This window comes from Mchenga conophoros, linkage group LG11 (assembly GCF_057382185.1).
Source record: "Mchenga conophoros isolate Kocher_MC1m ecotype Shallow Benthic linkage group LG11, M_conophoros_male_GT1.1, whole genome shotgun sequence".
In the NCBI taxonomy this organism is placed as follows: Eukaryota; Metazoa; Chordata; class Actinopteri; order Cichliformes; family Cichlidae; genus Mchenga; species Mchenga conophoros.
Window position 1 is genome coordinate 33,835,258 of NC_140536.1, and position 16,042 is coordinate 33,851,299.

The 16,042-nt window shown below is 46.2% G+C and overlaps 32 non-coding genes across 32 annotated transcripts; 24 read left to right on the forward strand and 8 right to left on the reverse strand.

Moving 5' to 3' along the window:
* Position 1: 1 nt before the first annotated feature.
* Positions 2-74, forward strand: trnav-aac (transfer RNA valine (anticodon AAC)). The gene has a single exon. It is a non-coding gene; the product is annotated as a tRNA-Val (tRNA).
* A 585-nt stretch (positions 75-659) lies between these two features.
* On the forward strand, positions 660-732 carry trnav-cac (transfer RNA valine (anticodon CAC)). The gene has a single exon. It is a non-coding gene; the product is annotated as a tRNA-Val (tRNA).
* Positions 733-1,194: 462 nt separating this feature from the next.
* Positions 1,195-1,266, reverse strand: trnaq-uug (transfer RNA glutamine (anticodon UUG)). Its single transcript has one exon. It is a non-coding gene; the product is annotated as a tRNA-Gln (tRNA).
* A 151-nt stretch (positions 1,267-1,417) lies between these two features.
* Positions 1,418-1,489, forward strand: trnad-guc (transfer RNA aspartic acid (anticodon GUC)). Its single transcript has one exon. It is a non-coding gene; the product is annotated as a tRNA-Asp (tRNA).
* Positions 1,490-2,071: 582 nt separating this feature from the next.
* trnav-aac (transfer RNA valine (anticodon AAC)) lies at positions 2,072-2,144 on the forward strand. The gene has a single exon. It is a non-coding gene; the product is annotated as a tRNA-Val (tRNA).
* A 585-nt stretch (positions 2,145-2,729) lies between these two features.
* trnav-cac (transfer RNA valine (anticodon CAC)) lies at positions 2,730-2,802 on the forward strand. Its single transcript has one exon. It is a non-coding gene; the product is annotated as a tRNA-Val (tRNA).
* A 462-nt stretch (positions 2,803-3,264) lies between these two features.
* On the reverse strand, positions 3,265-3,336 carry trnaq-uug (transfer RNA glutamine (anticodon UUG)). Its single transcript has one exon. It is a non-coding gene; the product is annotated as a tRNA-Gln (tRNA).
* Positions 3,337-3,487: 151 nt separating this feature from the next.
* On the forward strand, positions 3,488-3,559 carry trnad-guc (transfer RNA aspartic acid (anticodon GUC)). Its single transcript has one exon. It is a non-coding gene; the product is annotated as a tRNA-Asp (tRNA).
* A 582-nt stretch (positions 3,560-4,141) lies between these two features.
* trnav-aac (transfer RNA valine (anticodon AAC)) lies at positions 4,142-4,214 on the forward strand. Its single transcript has one exon. It is a non-coding gene; the product is annotated as a tRNA-Val (tRNA).
* Positions 4,215-4,799: 585 nt separating this feature from the next.
* Positions 4,800-4,872, forward strand: trnav-cac (transfer RNA valine (anticodon CAC)). Its single transcript has one exon. It is a non-coding gene; the product is annotated as a tRNA-Val (tRNA).
* A 462-nt stretch (positions 4,873-5,334) lies between these two features.
* trnaq-uug (transfer RNA glutamine (anticodon UUG)) lies at positions 5,335-5,406 on the reverse strand. The gene has a single exon. It is a non-coding gene; the product is annotated as a tRNA-Gln (tRNA).
* A 151-nt stretch (positions 5,407-5,557) lies between these two features.
* trnad-guc (transfer RNA aspartic acid (anticodon GUC)) lies at positions 5,558-5,629 on the forward strand. Its single transcript has one exon. It is a non-coding gene; the product is annotated as a tRNA-Asp (tRNA).
* A 582-nt stretch (positions 5,630-6,211) lies between these two features.
* On the forward strand, positions 6,212-6,284 carry trnav-aac (transfer RNA valine (anticodon AAC)). Its single transcript has one exon. It is a non-coding gene; the product is annotated as a tRNA-Val (tRNA).
* A 585-nt stretch (positions 6,285-6,869) lies between these two features.
* trnav-cac (transfer RNA valine (anticodon CAC)) lies at positions 6,870-6,942 on the forward strand. The gene has a single exon. It is a non-coding gene; the product is annotated as a tRNA-Val (tRNA).
* Positions 6,943-7,404: 462 nt separating this feature from the next.
* trnaq-uug (transfer RNA glutamine (anticodon UUG)) lies at positions 7,405-7,476 on the reverse strand. The gene has a single exon. It is a non-coding gene; the product is annotated as a tRNA-Gln (tRNA).
* Positions 7,477-7,627: 151 nt separating this feature from the next.
* On the forward strand, positions 7,628-7,699 carry trnad-guc (transfer RNA aspartic acid (anticodon GUC)). Its single transcript has one exon. It is a non-coding gene; the product is annotated as a tRNA-Asp (tRNA).
* Positions 7,700-8,281: 582 nt separating this feature from the next.
* Positions 8,282-8,354, forward strand: trnav-aac (transfer RNA valine (anticodon AAC)). The gene has a single exon. It is a non-coding gene; the product is annotated as a tRNA-Val (tRNA).
* A 585-nt stretch (positions 8,355-8,939) lies between these two features.
* trnav-cac (transfer RNA valine (anticodon CAC)) lies at positions 8,940-9,012 on the forward strand. Its single transcript has one exon. It is a non-coding gene; the product is annotated as a tRNA-Val (tRNA).
* A 462-nt stretch (positions 9,013-9,474) lies between these two features.
* trnaq-uug (transfer RNA glutamine (anticodon UUG)) lies at positions 9,475-9,546 on the reverse strand. Its single transcript has one exon. It is a non-coding gene; the product is annotated as a tRNA-Gln (tRNA).
* Positions 9,547-9,697: 151 nt separating this feature from the next.
* trnad-guc (transfer RNA aspartic acid (anticodon GUC)) lies at positions 9,698-9,769 on the forward strand. Its single transcript has one exon. It is a non-coding gene; the product is annotated as a tRNA-Asp (tRNA).
* A 582-nt stretch (positions 9,770-10,351) lies between these two features.
* On the forward strand, positions 10,352-10,424 carry trnav-aac (transfer RNA valine (anticodon AAC)). Its single transcript has one exon. It is a non-coding gene; the product is annotated as a tRNA-Val (tRNA).
* Positions 10,425-11,009: 585 nt separating this feature from the next.
* Positions 11,010-11,082, forward strand: trnav-cac (transfer RNA valine (anticodon CAC)). The gene has a single exon. It is a non-coding gene; the product is annotated as a tRNA-Val (tRNA).
* A 462-nt stretch (positions 11,083-11,544) lies between these two features.
* trnaq-uug (transfer RNA glutamine (anticodon UUG)) lies at positions 11,545-11,616 on the reverse strand. The gene has a single exon. It is a non-coding gene; the product is annotated as a tRNA-Gln (tRNA).
* A 151-nt stretch (positions 11,617-11,767) lies between these two features.
* Positions 11,768-11,839, forward strand: trnad-guc (transfer RNA aspartic acid (anticodon GUC)). Its single transcript has one exon. It is a non-coding gene; the product is annotated as a tRNA-Asp (tRNA).
* A 582-nt stretch (positions 11,840-12,421) lies between these two features.
* Positions 12,422-12,494, forward strand: trnav-aac (transfer RNA valine (anticodon AAC)). The gene has a single exon. It is a non-coding gene; the product is annotated as a tRNA-Val (tRNA).
* Positions 12,495-13,079: 585 nt separating this feature from the next.
* trnav-cac (transfer RNA valine (anticodon CAC)) lies at positions 13,080-13,152 on the forward strand. Its single transcript has one exon. It is a non-coding gene; the product is annotated as a tRNA-Val (tRNA).
* Positions 13,153-13,614: 462 nt separating this feature from the next.
* Positions 13,615-13,686, reverse strand: trnaq-uug (transfer RNA glutamine (anticodon UUG)). The gene has a single exon. It is a non-coding gene; the product is annotated as a tRNA-Gln (tRNA).
* A 151-nt stretch (positions 13,687-13,837) lies between these two features.
* Positions 13,838-13,909, forward strand: trnad-guc (transfer RNA aspartic acid (anticodon GUC)). Its single transcript has one exon. It is a non-coding gene; the product is annotated as a tRNA-Asp (tRNA).
* Positions 13,910-14,491: 582 nt separating this feature from the next.
* Positions 14,492-14,564, forward strand: trnav-aac (transfer RNA valine (anticodon AAC)). Its single transcript has one exon. It is a non-coding gene; the product is annotated as a tRNA-Val (tRNA).
* A 585-nt stretch (positions 14,565-15,149) lies between these two features.
* Positions 15,150-15,222, forward strand: trnav-cac (transfer RNA valine (anticodon CAC)). Its single transcript has one exon. It is a non-coding gene; the product is annotated as a tRNA-Val (tRNA).
* Positions 15,223-15,684: 462 nt separating this feature from the next.
* On the reverse strand, positions 15,685-15,756 carry trnaq-uug (transfer RNA glutamine (anticodon UUG)). The gene has a single exon. It is a non-coding gene; the product is annotated as a tRNA-Gln (tRNA).
* Positions 15,757-15,907: 151 nt separating this feature from the next.
* trnad-guc (transfer RNA aspartic acid (anticodon GUC)) lies at positions 15,908-15,979 on the forward strand. Its single transcript has one exon. It is a non-coding gene; the product is annotated as a tRNA-Asp (tRNA).
* Positions 15,980-16,042: the final 63 nt, after the last annotated feature.

Consider the following 16,042-nt stretch of genomic DNA (forward strand, 5'->3'; position numbering starts at 1 on the left):
CGTTTCCGTAGTGTAGTGGTTATCACGTTCGCCTAACACGCGAAAGGTCCCTGGTCCGAAACCAGGCGGAAACATGCTTCTTTGTTTCCCGATACAAAAGTGTCTGCCTGCAGGCATTGCTTTATCTTATGGGGTTGTACTGCTGTTTGGCACAAAGAGGAGTGAAAGTACTCAAATCTTGTACAGGGCTCTGACGCTTGTAACCTTTGGATGCTCATGTTGTAAAAAGTTGTCTATAGCCCAAATTTCAGGAAATTTCACACAAACCAACATGTCTCCAGTCACCATATTTACTGAAGATGCAGGCACAGACTAAGCTCTTGGAAATGAGTGTCTCTAGCTGGCCTGCCCAGGACTTGGGCCTATTTTCAGCCAATGCACAACGTGATCAACCGCATGGCCTCTTTAGATAACAGTTCTGGGCTTCTTAGGGCAGCATATGTCGAGCTGCGCTTGCTTCAGAGAACTCCTAAATGTCAAAAGTTTTTAAGTGAGCCTAACATCGAGACTATAGTTCAGATTCCTTGCTAGCGAGCGTCTGTCTCTTCTCCATGGTTCCTTCTGTTCAAGGGCATGATAGTAACCTGCCATCAGATTTGTCAGATTGGCCAGATTACTGATTGAGACACATTCCAAAGCCAAGCAAGCCATCACTCACAGTTTCCGTAGTGTAGTGGTTATCACATTCGCCTCACACGCGAAAGGTCCCCGATCCGAAACCGGGCGGAAACATGGGTATTTTGCTTCTTTGGTCACAAGGGAATTGATGTTCACTGTTTAGACAACTCTGCTTGTCCAGCATTTTCTCTGTTTTACTTGCGTCCCTATTGAGAAATAAGACTCCTAGTTTTGTCTTCTATAGGTTGTGTGCTAGCCAAGCAAAGGACATCAAAAAGCTTGTCAACCAGAAGCTCAGAGCCTTCAGTGGTGGCAACAGAGTTAGAAGTGAGAAGAGTACAAGGGGAATTGTTGCCTTGAGTGACGGTGGCCAATGAAAGATACAGCAGGACGCTGAAGTGGAAAGTGCAGTACAAGAGCAAGAGCGAGGTTTGGTGCGGCATGAAGACCACGCGCAGATGGGATCAGCCAACAGAAGAGGAGTGGAATTGACTGGGCCACTAACTTGTTCTTTAAGTCATTAAACTCTCATGCTAGCTTGTGCTAATGCGGAGCAAAGGGCTAGAAAGCCAAATGAGGTTCCACTGAGACTTGAACTCAGATCACTGGATTCAAAGTCCAGAGTGCTAACCGTTACACCATGGAACCCTGCTGAAAGCAGCAAAAAGTTCTCTGTCAAACACCCATAAAACTGTAGTTCCTGGTAAAGTGATGGGGTTTTTTACATGGCCGACGAGAGTTTGCGTGTCATACCTGCTGCGAATCCCACCTTGACATGATGCCGACAGAGGCTTGCAGGTCCTCGTTAGTATAGTGGACAGTATCTCCGCCTGTCACGCGGAAGACCGGGGTTCGATTCCCCGACGGGGAGTGAGCAGTCTCCTTCTCTGCTCTGCCTTTTACCTGGAATGACCACACACCCGTTAATCGCACGCTACGTGCATTTTTTTTGCACAGAGTCCATCATTCAAAAAGACCCTGTGGAATTTCTCCACCACATCCTAGTCGATCTAACAATCTAGTCCTATAATGGGTTTGAAAAAACATCAATTCCACCTGTGCACTCATAAGTCAAAAATGTCTTCTAGGCAAGAGCTCCCATGAGAAGAGAAGCTTGTCCAAGAGAACTCTGCTTGTCCAGCGTTTTCTCTGCTTTACTTGCGTCCCTATTAACAAATAAGTCTCGTGTGTTTGTCTTCTGTAGGTTGTGTGCTAGCCTGACAAAGAACATCAAAGAGCTTGTCAACAAGAAGATCAGCTCCCATTTGAAGAGATGCTATCTCGAGATCACAATTTGGATTGTCAATATAACCATAAATGGGGGAATGCTTGAAAAATGACACAAATGGGAGTTCCCCGCTTCTCACTAGTCCTACATGATCTGTCATAAAAGTCCTCAAATTTAAGAAGGCATCGAATTGCCCCTCTAATGACGAGAGGGCATGCACGCTCCGTTTCCGTAGTGTAGTGGTTATCACGTTCGCCTAACACGCGAAAGGTCCCTGGTCCGAAACCAGGCGGAAACATGCTTCTTTGTTTCCCGATACAAAAGTGTCTGCCTGCAGGCATTGCTTTATCTTATGGGGTTGTACTGCTGTTTGGCACAAAGAGGAGTGAAAGTACTCAAATCTTGTACAGGGCTCTGACGCTTGTAACCTTTGGATGCTCATGTTGTAAAAAGTTGTCTATAGCCCAAATTTCAGGAAATTTCACACAAACCAACATGTCTCCAGTCACCATATTTACTGAAGATGCAGGCACAGACTAAGCTCTTGGAAATGAGTGTCTCTAGCTGGCCTGCCCAGGACTTGGGCCTATTTTCAGCCAATGCACAACGTGATCAACCGCATGGCCTCTTTAGATAACAGTTCTGGGCTTCTTAGGGCAGCATATGTCGAGCTGCGCTTGCTTCAGAGAACTCCTAAATGTCAAAAGTTTTTAAGTGAGCCTAACATCGAGACTATAGTTCAGATTCCTTGCTAGCGAGCGTCTGTCTCTTCTCCATGGTTCCTTCTGTTCAAGGGCATGATAGTAACCTGCCATCAGATTTGTCAGATTGGCCAGATTACTGATTGAGACACATTCCAAAGCCAAGCAAGCCATCACTCACAGTTTCCGTAGTGTAGTGGTTATCACATTCGCCTCACACGCGAAAGGTCCCCGGTCCGAAACCGGGCGGAAACATGGGTGTTTTGCTTCTTTGGTCACAAGGGAATTGATGTTCACTGTTTAGACAACTCTGCTTGTCCAGCATTTTCTCTGTTTTACTTGCGTCCCTATTGAGAAATAAGACTCCTAGTTTTGTCTTCTATAGGTTGTGTGCTAGCCAAGCAAAGGACATCAAAAAGCTTGTCAACCAGAAGCTCAGAGCCTTCAGTGGTGGCAACAGAGTTAGAAGTGAGAAGAGTACAAGGGGAATTGTTGCCTTGAGTGACGGTGGCCAATGAAAGATACAGCAGGACGCTGAAGTGGAAAGTGCAGTACAAGAGCAAGAGCGAGGTTTGGTGCGGCATGAAGACCACGCGCAGATGGGATCAGCCAACAGAAGAGGAGTGGAATTGACTGGGCCACTAACTTGTTCTTTAAGTCATTAAACTCTCATGCTAGCTTGTGCTAATGCGGAGCAAAGGGCTAGAAAGCCAAATGAGGTTCCACTGAGACTTGAACTCAGATCACTGGATTCAAAGTCCAGAGTGCTAACCGTTACACCATGGACCCCTCCTGAAAGCAGAAAAAAGTTCTCTGTCAAACACCCATAAAACTGTAGTTCCTGGTAAAGTGATGGGGTTTTTTACATGGCCGACGAGCGTTTGCGTGTCATACCTGCTGCGAATCCCACCTTGACGTGATGCCGACAGAGGCTTGCAGGTCCTCGTTAGTATAGTGGACAGTATCTCCGCCTGTCACGCGGAAGACCGGGGTTCGATTCCCCGACGGGGAGTGAGCAGTCGCCTTCTCTGCTCTGCCTTTTACCTGGAATGACCACACACCCGTTAATCGCACGCTACGTGCATTTTTTTTGCACAGAGTCCATCATTCAAAAAGACCCTGTGGAATTTCTCCACCAGATCCTAGTCGATCTAACAATCTAGTCCTATAATGGGTTTGAAAAAACATCAATTCCACCTGTGCACTCATAAGTCAAAAATGTCTTCTAGGCAAGAGCTCCCATGAGAAGAGAAGCTTGTCCAAGAGAACTCTGCTTGTCCAGCGTTTTCTCTGCTTTACTTGCGTCCCTATTAACAAATAAGTCTCGTGTGTTTGTCTTCTGTAGGTTGTGTGCTAGCCTGACAAAGAACATCAAAGAGCTTGTCAACAAGAAGATCAGCTCCCATTTGAAGAGATGCTATCTCGAGATCACAATTTGGATTGTCAATATAACCATAAATGGGGGAATGCTTGAAAAATGACACAAATGGGAGTTCCCCGCTTCTCACTAGTCCTACATGATCTGTCATAAAAGTCCTCAAATTTAAGAAGGCATCGAATTGCCCCTCTAATGACGAGAGGGCATGCACGCTCCGTTTCCGTAGTGTAGTGGTTATCACGTTCGCCTAACACGCGAAAGGTCCCTGGTCCGAAACCAGGCGGAAACATGCTTCTTTGTTTCCCGATACAAAAGTGTCTGCCTGCAGGCATTGCTTTATCTTATGGGGTTGTACTGCTGTTTGGCACAAAGAGGAGTGAAAGTACTCAAATCTTGTACAGGGCTCTGACGCTTGTAACCTTTGGATGCTCATGTTGTAAAAAGTTGTCTATAGCCCAAATTTCAGGAAATTTCACACAAACCAACATGTCTCCAGTCACCATATTTACTGAAGATGCAGGCACAGACTAAGCTCTTGGAAATGAGTGTCTCTAGCTGGCCTGCCCAGGACTTGGGCCTATTTTCAGCCAATGCACAACGTGATCAACCGCATGGCCTCTTTAGATAACAGTTCTGGGCTTCTTAGGGCAGCATATGTCGAGCTGCGCTTGCTTCAGAGAACTCCTAAATGTCAAAAGTTTTTAAGTGAGCCTAACATCGAGACTATAGTTCAGATTCCTTGCTAGCGAGCGTCTGTCTCTTCTCCATGGTTCCTTCTGTTCAAGGGCATGATAGTAACCTGCCATCAGATTTGTCAGATTGGCCAGATTACTGATTGAGACACATTCCAAAGCCAAGCAAGCCATCACTCACAGTTTCCGTAGTGTAGTGGTTATCACATTCGCCTCACACGCGAAAGGTCCCCCGTCCGAAACCGGGCGGAAACATGGGTGTTTTGCTTCTTTGGTCACAAGGGAATTGATGTTCACTGTTTAGACAACTCTGCTTGTCCAGCATTTTCTCTGTTTTACTTGCGTCCCTATTGAGAAATAAGACTCCTAGTTTTGTCTTCTATAGGTTGTGTGCTAGCCAAGCAAAGGACATCAAAAAGCTTGTCAACCAGAAGCTCAGAGCCTTCAGTGGTGGCAACAGAGTTAGAAGTGAGAAGAGTACAAGGGGAATTGTTGCCTTGAGTGACGGTGGCCAATGAAAGATACAGCAGGACGCTGAAGTGGAAAGTGCAGTACAAGAGCAAGAGCGAGGTTTGGTGCGGCATGAAGACCACGCGCAGATGGGATCAGCCAACAGAAGAGGAGTGGAATTGACTGGGCCACTAACTTGTTCTTTAAGTCATTAAACTCTCATGCTAGCTTGTGCTAATGCGGAGCAAAGGGCTAGAAAGCCAAATGAGGTTCCACTGAGACTTGAACTCAGATCACTGGATTCAAAGTCCAGAGTGCTAACCGTTACACCATGGAACCCTGCTGAAAGCAGAAAAAAGTTCTCTGTCAAACACCCATAAAACTGTAGTTCCTGGTAAAGTGATGGGGTTTTTTACATGGCCGACGAGAGTTTGCGTGTCATACCTGCTGCGAATCCCACCTTGACGTGATGCCGACAGAGGCTTGCAGGTCCTCGTTAGTATAGTGGACAGTATCTCCGCCTGTCACGCGGAAGACCGGGGTTCGATTCCCCGACGGGGAGTGAGCAGTCTCCTTCTCTGCTCTGCCTTTTACCTGGAATGACCACACACCCGTTAATCGCACGCTACGTGCATTTTTTTTGCACAGAGTCCATCATTCAAAAAGACCCTGTGGAATTTCTCCACCAGATCCTAGTCGATCTAACAATCTAGTCCTATAATGGGTTTGAAAAAACATCAATTCCACCTGTGCACTCATAAGTCAAAAATGTCTTCTAGGCAAGAGCTCCCATGAGAAGAGAAGCTTGTCCAAGAGAACTCTGCTTGTCCAGCGTTTTCTCTGCTTTACTTGCGTCCCTATTAACAAATAAGTCTCGTGTGTTTGTCTTCTGTAGGTTGTGTGCTAGCCTGACAAAGAACATCAAAGAGCTTGTCAACAAGAAGATCAGCTCCCATTTGAAGAGATGCTATCTCGAGATCACAATTTGGATTGTCAATATAACCATAAATGGGGGAATGCTTGAAAAATGACACAAATGGGAGTTCCCCGCTTCTCACTAGTCCTACATGATCTGTCATAAAAGTCCTCAAATTTAAGAAGGCATCGAATTGCCCCTCTAATGACGAGAGGGCATGCACTCTCCGTTTCCGTAGTGTAGTGGTTATCACGTTCGCCTAACACGCGAAAGGTCCCTGGTCCGAAACCAGGGTGAAACATGCTTCTTTGTTTCCCGATACAAAAGTGTCTGCCTGCAGGCATTGCTTTATCTTATGGGGTTGTACTGCTGTTTGGCACAAAGAGGAGTGAAAGTACTCAAATCTTGTACAGGGCTCTGACGCTTGTAACCTTTGGATGCTCATGTTGTAAAAAGTTGTCTATAGCCCAAATTTCAGGAAATTTCACACAAACCAACATGTCTCCAGTCACCATATTTACTGAAGATGCAGGCACAGACTAAGCTCTTGGAAATGAGTGTCTCTAGCTGGCCTGCCCAGGACTTGGGCCTATTTTCAGCCAATGCACAACGTGATCAACCGCATGGCCTCTTTAGATAACAGTTCTGGGCTTCTTAGGGCAGCATATGTCGAGCTGCGCTTGCTTCAGAGAACTCCTAAATGTCAAAAGTTTTTAAGTGAGCCTAACATCGAGACTATAGTTCAGATTCCTTGCTAGCGAGCGTCTGTCTCTTCTCCATGGTTCCTTCTGTTCAAGGGCATGATAGTAACCTGCCATCAGATTTGTCAGATTGGCCAGATTACTGATTGAGACACATTCCAAAGCCAAGCAAGCCATCACTCACAGTTTCCGTAGTGTAGTGGTTATCACATTCGCCTCACACGCGAAAGGTCCCCGGTCCGAAACCGGGCGGAAACATGGGTGTTTTGCTTCTTTGGTCACAAGGGAATTGATGTTCACTGTTTAGACAACTCTGCTTGTCCAGCATTTTCTCTGTTTTACTTGCGTCCCTATTGAGAAATAAGACTCCTAGTTTTGTCTTCTATAGGTTGTGTGCTAGCCAAGCAAAGGACATCAAAAAGCTTGTCAACCAGAAGCTCAGAGCCTTCAGTGGTGGCAACAGAGTTAGAAGTGAGAAGAGTACAAGGGGAATTGTTGCCTTGAGTGACGGTGGCCAATGAAAGATACAGCAGGACGCTGAAGTGGAAAGTGCAGTACAAGAGCAAGAGCGAGGTTTGGTGCGGCATGAAGACCACGCGCAGATGGGATCAGCCAACAGAAGAGGAGTGGAATTGACTGGGCCACTAACTTGTTCTTTAAGTCATTAAACTCTCATGCTAGCTTGTGCTAATGCGGAGCAAAGGGCTAGAAAGCCAAATGAGGTTCCACTGAGACTTGAACTCAGATCACTGGATTCAAAGTCCAGAGTGCTAACCGTTACACCATGGAACCCTGCTGAAAGCAGAAAAAAGTTCTCTGTCAAACACCCATAAAACTGTAGTTCCTGGTAAAGTGATGGGGTTTTTTACATTGCCGACGAGAGTTTGCGTGTCATACCTGCTGCGAATCCCACCTTGACGTGATGCCGACAGAGGCTTGCAGGTCCTCGTTAGTATAGTGGACAGTATCTCCGCCTGTCACGCGGAAGACCGGGGTTCGATTCCCCGACGGGGAGTGAGCAGTCTCCTTCTCTGCTCTGCCTTTTACCTGGAATGACCACACACCCGTTAATCGCACGCTACGTGCATTTTTTTTGCACAGAGTCCATCATTCAAAAAGACCCTGTGGAATTTCTCCACCACATCCTAGTCGATCTAACAATCTAGTCCTATAATGGGTTTGAAAAAACATCAATTCCACCTGTGCACTCATAAGTCAAAAATGTCTTCTAGGCAAGAGCTCCCATGAGAAGAGAAGCTTGTCCAAGAGAACTCTGCTTGTCCAGCGTTTTCTCTGCTTTACTTGCGTCCCTATTAACAAATAAGTCTCGTGTGTTTGTCTTCTGTAGGTTGTGTGCTAGCCTGACAAAGAACATCAAAGAGCTTGTCAACAAGAAGATCAGCTCCCATTTGAAGAGATGCTATCTCGAGATCACAATTTGGATTGTCAATATAACCATAAATGGGGGAATGCTTGAAAAATGACACAAATGGGAGTTCCCCGCTTCTCACTAGTCCTACATGATCTGTCATAAAAGTCCTCAAATTTAAGAAGGCATCGAATTGCCCCTCTAATGACGAGAGGGCATGCACGCTCCGTTTCCGTAGTGTAGTGGTTATCACGTTCGCCTAACACGCGAAAGGTCCCTGGTCCGAAACCAGGCGGAAACATGCTTCTTTGTTTCCCGATACAAAAGTGTCTGCCTGCAGGCATTGCTTTATCTTATGGGGTTGTACTGCTGTTTGGCACAAAGAGGAGTGAAAGTACTCAAATCTTGTACAGGGCTCTGACGCTTGTAACCTTTGGATGCTCATGTTGTAAAAAGTTGTCTATAGCCCAAATTTCAGGAAATTTCACACAAACCAACATGTCTCCAGTCACCATATTTACTGAAGATGCAGGCACAGACTAAGCTCTTGGAAATGAGTGTCTCTAGCTGGCCTGCCCAGGACTTGGGCCTATTTTCAGCCAATGCACAACGTGATCAACCGCATGGCCTCTTTAGATAACAGTTCTGGGCTTCTTAGGGCAGCATATGTCGAGCTGCGCTTGCTTCAGAGAACTCCTAAATGTCAAAAGTTTTTAAGTGAGCCTAACATCGAGACTATAGTTCAGATTCCTTGCTAGCGAGCGTCTGTCTCTTCTCCATGGTTCCTTCTGTTCAAGGGCATGATAGTAACCTGCCATCAGATTTGTCAGATTGGCCAGATTACTGATTGAGACACATTCCAAAGCCAAGCAAGCCATCACTCACAGTTTCCGTAGTGTAGTGGTTATCACATTCGCCTCACACGCGAAAGGTCCCCGGTCCGAAACCGGGCGGAAACATGGGTGTTTTGCTTCTTTGGTCACAAGGGAATTGATGTTCACTGTTTAGACAACTCTGCTTGTCCAGCATTTTCTCTGTTTTACTTGCGTCCCTATTGAGAAATAAGACTCCTAGTTTTGTCTTCTATAGGTTGTGTGCTAGCCAAGCAAAGGACATCAAAAAGCTTGTCAACCAGAAGCTCAGAGCCTTCAGTGGTGGCAACAGAGTTAGAAGTGAGAAGAGTACAAGGGGAATTGTTGCCTTGAGTGACGGTGGCCAATGAAAGATACAGCAGGACGCTGAAGTGGAAAGTGCAGTACAAGAGCAAGAGCGAGGTTTGGTGCGGCATGAAGACCACGCGCAGATGGGATCAGCCAACAGAAGACGAGTGGAATTGACTGGGCCACTAACTTGTTCTTTAAGTCATTAAACTCTCATGCTAGCTTGTGCTAATGCGGAGCAAAGGGCTAGAAAGCCAAATGAGGTTCCACTGAGACTTGAACTCAGATCACTGGATTCAAAGTCCAGAGTGCTAACCGTTACACCATGGAACCCTGCTGAAAGCAGAAAAAAGTTCTCTGTCAAACACCCATAAAACTGTAGTTCCTGGTAAAGTGATGGGGTTTTTTACATGGCCGACGAGAGTTTGCGTGTCATACCTGCTGCGAATCCCACCTTGACATGATGCCGACAGAGGCTTGCAGGTCCTCGTTAGTATAGTGGACAGTATCTCCGCCTGTCACGCGGAAGACCGGGGTTCGATTCCCCGACGGGGAGTGAGCAGTCTCCTTCTCTGCTCTGCCTTTTACCTGGAATGACCACACACCCGTTAATCGCACGCTACGTGCATTTTTTTTGCACAGAGTCCATCATTCAAAAAGACCCTGTGGAATTTCTCCACCACATCCTAGTCGATCTAACAATCTAGTCCTATAATGGGTTTGAAAAAACATCAATTCCACCTGTGCACTCATAAGTCAAAAATGTCTTCTAGGCAAGAGCTCCCATGAGAAGAGAAGCTTGTCCAAGAGAACTCTGCTTGTCCAGCGTTTTCTCTGCTTTACTTGCGTCCCTATTAACAAATAAGTCTCGTGTGTTTGTCTTCTGTAGGTTGTGTGCTAGCCTGACAAAGAACATCAAAGAGCTTGTCAACAAGAAGATCAGCTCCCATTTGAAGAGATGCTATCTCGAGATCACAATTTGGATTGTCAATATAACCATAAATGGGGGAATGCTTGAAAAATGACACAAATGGGAGTTCCCCGCTTCTCACTAGTCCTACATGATCTGTCATAAAAGTCCTCAAATTTAAGAAGGCATCGAATTGCCCCTCTAATGACGAGAGGGCATGCACGCTCCGTTTCCGTAGTGTAGTGGTTATCACGTTCGCCTAACACGCGAAAGGTCCCTGGTCCGAAACCAGGCGGAAACATGCTTCTTTGTTTCCCGATACAAAAGTGTCTGCCTGCAGGCATTGCTTTATCTTATGGGGTTGTACTGCTGTTTGGCACAAAGAGGAGTGAAAGTACTCAAATCTTGTACAGGGCTCTGACGCTTGTAACCTTTGGATGCTCATGTTGTAAAAAGTTGTCTATAGCCCAAATTTCAGGAAATTTCACACAAACCAACATGTCTCCAGTCACCATATTTACTGAAGATGCAGGCACAGACTAAGCTCTTGGAAATGAGTGTCTCTAGCTGGCCTGCCCAGGACTTGGGCCTATTTTCAGCCAATGCACAACGTGATCAACCGCATGGCCTCTTTAGATAACAGTTCTGGGCTTCTTAGGGCAGCATATGTCGAGCTGCGCTTGCTTCAGAGAACTCCTAAATGTCAAAAGTTTTTAAGTGAGCCTAACATCGAGACTATAGTTCAGATTCCTTGCTAGCGAGCGTCTGTCTCTTCTCCATGGTTCCTTCTGTTCAAGGGCATGATAGTAACCTGCCATCAGATTTGTCAGATTGGCCAGATTACTGATTGAGACACATTCCAAAGCCAAGCAAGCCATCACTCACAGTTTCCGTAGTGTAGTGGTTATCACATTCGCCTCACACGCGAAAGGTCCCCGGTCCGAAACCGGGCGGAAACATGGGTGTTTTGCTTCTTTGGTCACAAGGGAATTGATGTTCACTGTTTAGACAACTCTGCTTGTCCAGCATTTTCTCTGTTTTACTTGCGTCCCTATTGAGAAATAAGACTCCTAGTTTTGTCTTCTATAGGTTGTGTGCTAGCCAAGCAAAGGACATCAAAAAGCTTGTCAACCAGAAGCTCAGAGCCTTCAGTGGTGGCAACAGAGTTAGAAGTGAGAAGAGTACAAGGGGAATTGTTGCCTTGAGTGACGGTGGCCAATGAAAGATACAGCAGGACGCTGAAGTGGAAAGTGCAGTACAAGAGCAAGAGCGAGGTTTGGTGCGGCATGAAGACCACGCGCAGATGGGATCAGCCAACAGAAGACGAGTGGAATTGACTGGGCCACTAACTTGTTCTTTAAGTCATTAAACTCTCATGCTAGCTTGTGCTAATGCGGAGCAAAGGGCTAGAAAGCCAAATGAGGTTCCACTGAGACTTGAACTCAGATCACTGGATTCAAAGTCCAGAGTGCTAACCGTTACACCATGGAACCCTGCTGAAAGCAGAAAAAAGTTCTCTGTCAAACACCCATAAAACTGTAGTTCCTGGTAAAGTGATGGGGTTTTTTACATGGCCGACGAGAGTTTGCGTGTCATACCTGCTGCGAATCCCACCTTGACATGATGCCAACAGAGGCTTGCAGGTCCTCGTTAGTATAGTGGACAGTATCTCCGCCTGTCACGCGGAAGACCGGGGTTCGATTCCCCGACGGGGAGTGAGCAGTCTCCTTCTCTGCTCTGCCTTTTACCTGGAATGACCACACACCCGTTAATCGCACGCTACGTGCATTTTTTTTGCACAGAGTCCATCATTCAAAAACACCCTGTGGAATTTCTCCACCACATCCTAGTCGATCTAACAATCTAGTCCTATAATGGGTTTGAAAAAACATCAATTCCACCTGTGCACTCATAAGTCAAAAATGTCTTCTAGGCAAGAGCTCCCATGAGAAGAGAAGCTTGTCCAAGAGAACTCTGCTTGTCCAGCGTTTTCTCTGCTTTACTTGCGTCCCTATTAACAAATAAGTCTCGTGTGTTTGTCTTCTGTAGGTTGTGTGCTAGCCTGACAAAGAACATCAAAGAGCTTGTCAACAAGAAGATCAGCTCCCATTTGAAGAGATGCTATCTCGAGATCACAATTTGGATTGTCAATATAACCATAAATGGGGGAATGCTTGAAAAATGACACAAATGGGAGTTCCCCGCTTCTCACTAGTCCTACATGATCTGTCATAAAAGTCCTCAAATTTAAGAAGGCATCGAATTGCCCCTCTAATGACGAGAGGGCATGCACGCTCCGTTTCCGTAGTGTAGTGGTTATCACGTTCGCCTAACACGCGAAAGGTCCCTGGTCCGAAACCAGGCGGAAACATGCTTCTTTGTTTCCCGATACAAAAGTGTCTGCCTGCAGGCATTGCTTTATCTTATGGGGTTGTACTGCTGTTTGGCACAAAGAGGAGTGAAAGTACTCAAATCTTGTACAGGGCTCTGACGCTTGTAACCTTTGGATGCTCATGTTGTAAAAAGTTGTCTATAGCCCAAATTTCAGGAAATTTCACACAAACCAACATGTCTCCAGTCACCATATTTACTGAAGATGCAGGCACAGACTAAGCTCTTGGAAATGAGTGTCTCTAGCTGGCCTGCCCAGGACTTGGGCCTATTTTCAGCCAATGCACAACGTGATCAACCGCATGGCCTCTTTAGATAACAGTTCTGGGCTTCTTAGGGCAGCATATGTCGAGCTGCGCTTGCTTCAGAGAACTCCTAAATGTCAAAAGTTTTTAAGTGAGCCTAACATCGAGACTATAGTTCAGATTCCTTGCTAGCGAGCGTCTGTCTCTTCTCCATGGTTCCTTCTGTTCAAGGGCATGATAGTAACCTGCCATCAGATTTGTCAGATTGGCCAGATTACTGATTGAGACACATTCCAAAGCCAAGCAAGCCATCACTCACAGTTTCCGTAGTGTAGTGGTTATCACATTCGCCTCACACGCGAAAGGTCCCCGGTCCGAAACCGGGCGGAAACATGGGTGTTTTGCTTCTTTGGTCACAAGGGAATTGATGTTCACTGTTTAGACAACTCTGCTTGTCCAGCATTTTCTCTGTTTTACTTGCGTCCCTATTGAGAAATAAGACTCCTAGTTTTGTCTTCTATAGGTTGTGTGCTAGCCAAGCAAAGGACATCAAAAAGCTTGTCAACCAGAAGCTCAGAGCCTTCAGTGGTGGCAACAGAGTTAGAAGTGAGAAGAGTACAAGGGGAATTGTTGCCTTGAGTGACGGTGGCCAATGAAAGATACAGCAGGACGCTGAAGTGGAAAGTGCAGTACAAGAGCAAGAGCGAGGTTTGGTGCGGCATGAAGACCACGCGCAGATGGGATCAGCCAACAGAAGAGGAGTGGAATTGACTGGGCCACTAACTTGTTCTTTAAGTCATTAAACTCTCATGCTAGCTTGTGCTAATGCGGAGCAAAGGGCTAGAAAGCCAAATGAGGTTCCACTGAGACTTGAACTCAGATCACTGGATTCAAAGTCCAGAGTGCTAACCGTTACACCATGGAACCCTGCTGAAAGCAGAAAAAAGTTCTCTGTCAAACACCCATAAAACTGTAGTTCCTGGTAAAGTGATGGGGTTTTTTACATGGCCGACGAGAGTTTGCGTGTCATACCTGCTGCGAATCCCACCTTGACATGATGCCGACAGAGGATTGCAAGTCCTCGTTAGTATAGTGGACAGTATCTCCGCCTGTCACGCGGAAGACCGGGGTTCGATTCCCCGACGGGGAGTGAGCAGTCTCCTTCTCTGCTCTGCCTTTTACCTGGAATGACCACACACCCGTTAATCGCACGCTACGTGCATTTTTTTTGCACAGAGTCCATCATTCAAAAACACCCTGTGGAATTTCTCCACCACATCCTAGTCGATCTAACAATCTAGTCCTATAATGGGTTTGAAAAAACATCAATTCCACCTGTGCACTCATAAGTCAAAAATGTCTTCTAGGCAAGAGCTCCCATGAGAAGAGAAGCTTGTCCAAGAGAACTCTGCTTGTCCAGCGTTTTCTCTGCTTTACTTGCGTCCCTATTAACAAATAAGTCTCGTGTGTTTGTCTTCTGTAGGTTGTGTGCTAGCCTGACAAAGAACATCAAAGAGCTTGTCAACAAGAAGATCAGCTCCCATTTGAAGAGATGCTATCTCGAGATCACAATTTGGATTGTCAATATAACCATAAATGGGGGAATGCTTGAAAAATGACACAAATGGGAGTTCCCCGCTTCTCACTAGTCCTACATGATCTGTCATAAAAGTCCTCAAATTTAAGAAGGCATCGAATTGCCCCTCTAATGACGAGAGGGCGTGCACGCTCCGTTTCCGTAGTGTAGTGGTTATCACGTTCGCCTAACACGCGAAAGGTCCCTGGTCCGAAACCAGGCGGAAACATGCTTCTTTGTTTCCCGATACAAAAGTGTCTGCCTGCAGGCATTGCTTTATCTTATGGGGTTGTACTGCTGTTTGGCACAAAGAGGAGTGAAAGTACTCAAATCTTGTACAGGGCTCTGACGCTTGTAACCTTTGGATGCTCATGTTGTAAAAAGTTGTCTATAGCCCAAATTTCAGGAAATTTCACACAAACCAACATGTCTCCAGTCACCATATTTACTGAAGATGCAGGCACAGACTAAGCTCTTGGAAATGAGTGTCTCTAGCTGGCCTGCCCAGGACTTGGGCCTATTTTCAGCCAATGCACAACGTGATCAACCGCATGGCCTCTTTAGATAACAGTTCTGGGCTTCTTAGGGCAGCATATGTCGAGCTGCGCTTGCTTCAGAGAACTCCTAAATGTCAAAAGTTTTTAAGTGAGCCTAACATCGAGACTATAGTTCAGATTCCTTGCTAGCGAGCGTCTGTCTCTTCTCCATGGTTCCTTCTGTTCAAGGGCATGATAGTAACCTGCCATCAGATTTGTCAGATTGGCCAGATTACTGATTGAGACACATTCCAAAGCCAAGCAAGCCATCACTCACAGTTTCCGTAGTGTAGTGGTTATCACATTCGCCTCACACGCGAAAGGTCCCCGGTCCGAAACCGGGCGGAAACATGGGTGTTTTGCTTCTTTGGTCACAAGGGAATTGATGTTCACTGTTTAGACAACTCTGCTTGTCCAGCATTTTCTCTGTTTTACTTGCGTCCCTATTGAGAAATAAGACTCCTAGTTTTGTCTTCTATAGGTTGTGTGCTAGCCAAGCAAAGGACATCAAAAAGCTTGTCAACCAGAAGCTCAGAGCCTTCAGTGGTGGCAACAGAGTTAGAAGTGAGAAGAGTACAAGGGGAATTGTTGCCTTGAGTGACGGTGGCCAATGAAAGATACAGCAGGACGCTGAAGTGGAAAGTGCAGTACAAGAGCAAGAGCGAGGTTTGGTGCGGCATGAAGACCACGCGCAGATGGGATCAGCCAACAGAAGAGGAGTGGAATTGACTGGGCCACTAACTTGTTCTTTAAGTCATTAAACTCTCATGCTAGCTTGTGCTAATGCGGAGCAAAGGGCTAGAAAGCCAAATGAGGTTCCACTGAGACTTGAACTCAGATCACTGGATTCAAAGTCCAGAGTGCTAACCGTTACACCATGGAACCCTGCTGAAAGCAGAAAAAAGTTCTCTGTCAAACACCCATAAAACTGTAGTTCCTGGTAAAGTGATGGGGTTTTTTACATGGCCGACGAGAGTTTGCGTGTCATACCTGCTGCGAATCCCACCTTGACATGATGCCGACAGAGGCTTGCAGGTCCTCGTTAGTATAGTGGACAGTATCTCCGCCTGTCACGCGGAAGACCGGGGTTCGATTCCCCGACGGGGAGTGAGCAGTCTCCTTCTCTGCTCTGCCTTTTACCTGGAATGACCACACACCCGTTAATCGCACG